Raw genomic sequence first — 964 nt, 5'->3', positions numbered from 1 at the left:
GACATCTCTCCCCCACACTTCTCCACATTCTTCTCCCCATTCATCTCCCATCCACATCGAGACGGAGACCAGCACGTCTCAGCGAGGTCGGAGGTGAGCTCCACAACGGCGGCGCTGCATAGAGGATAGAGAAGAACCATAGGTGAGTGAGTGAGAGAGAGAGAGAGAGAGGGAGAGAGAATGCCGGGAGGAGGAGAATTGGCGCGGCACGAGGCTCTGATGGCCCGCCAGCTATCGCCGTGAGGCGGCAGAGCGAAGGAGATCCGGTGGGCGGCTCGCGTCTCCCGGAATGGAGGTGGGCGAATGGGGCAATGTTGCCCCGACGTGGAGGCGCGGAGTGCACAGGCAGACGAGCACCAACTCGCCCCTCTATTTCTGATACATTGAAGCCTATGGAGAAGCGCGACGAGCTCTCCACTGCCCCTGCCATGTCCCTTCCACTTAGAGGATGGCTAGGTGGCTGTTGTAGTTGTGGGGTGGTGGTGGCGGATCCGCTGTGGTGGTGGTCCACGTGGGGTGGGTGCGGTGGTGCGTCAACCTGGGGCAACGACACGAGGAAAGCGGTGGTGCAGGACGCGATAGGGCAGGCGCTTGGGGCGGTGGTGCTGCATCGATGGGCAGAAGCAGAAGCTCTGGTGCCTCTTCCTCAAGCTCGTCTTCTGGCGCCTCGACAAGTTCGAGTAGTTGTACCTACGAGCAAACAGACACCTCCCCGTTGAATTGCTAAATGGAAAGGAGCCACTTCTACTTCGGCTCTCAGTTAGTGTCGATTTACTGATGGTCCATGATAGTTTCATTTTGAGTGTGACTGATTTGTATTTTTTGGCTGACTATTTTGATCGTTGCTGCTATCTTGTATTTTGTGCAGAAACAAAGCAAATTAACATCAATTGAAATTGGCCAATTGTAGCTACCATCTTTTGTTTCATTGTAAATAGTTGCCATGGCAAAATAGCTACGAATT

This window comes from Triticum dicoccoides, chromosome 3B (genome assembly GCF_002162155.2).
Source record: "Triticum dicoccoides isolate Atlit2015 ecotype Zavitan chromosome 3B, WEW_v2.0, whole genome shotgun sequence".
Taxonomy (NCBI): Eukaryota; Viridiplantae; Streptophyta; class Magnoliopsida; order Poales; family Poaceae; genus Triticum; species Triticum dicoccoides.
The sequence above is the reverse complement of the archived record's forward strand: the minus strand, read 5'-3'. Positions refer to the sequence as shown.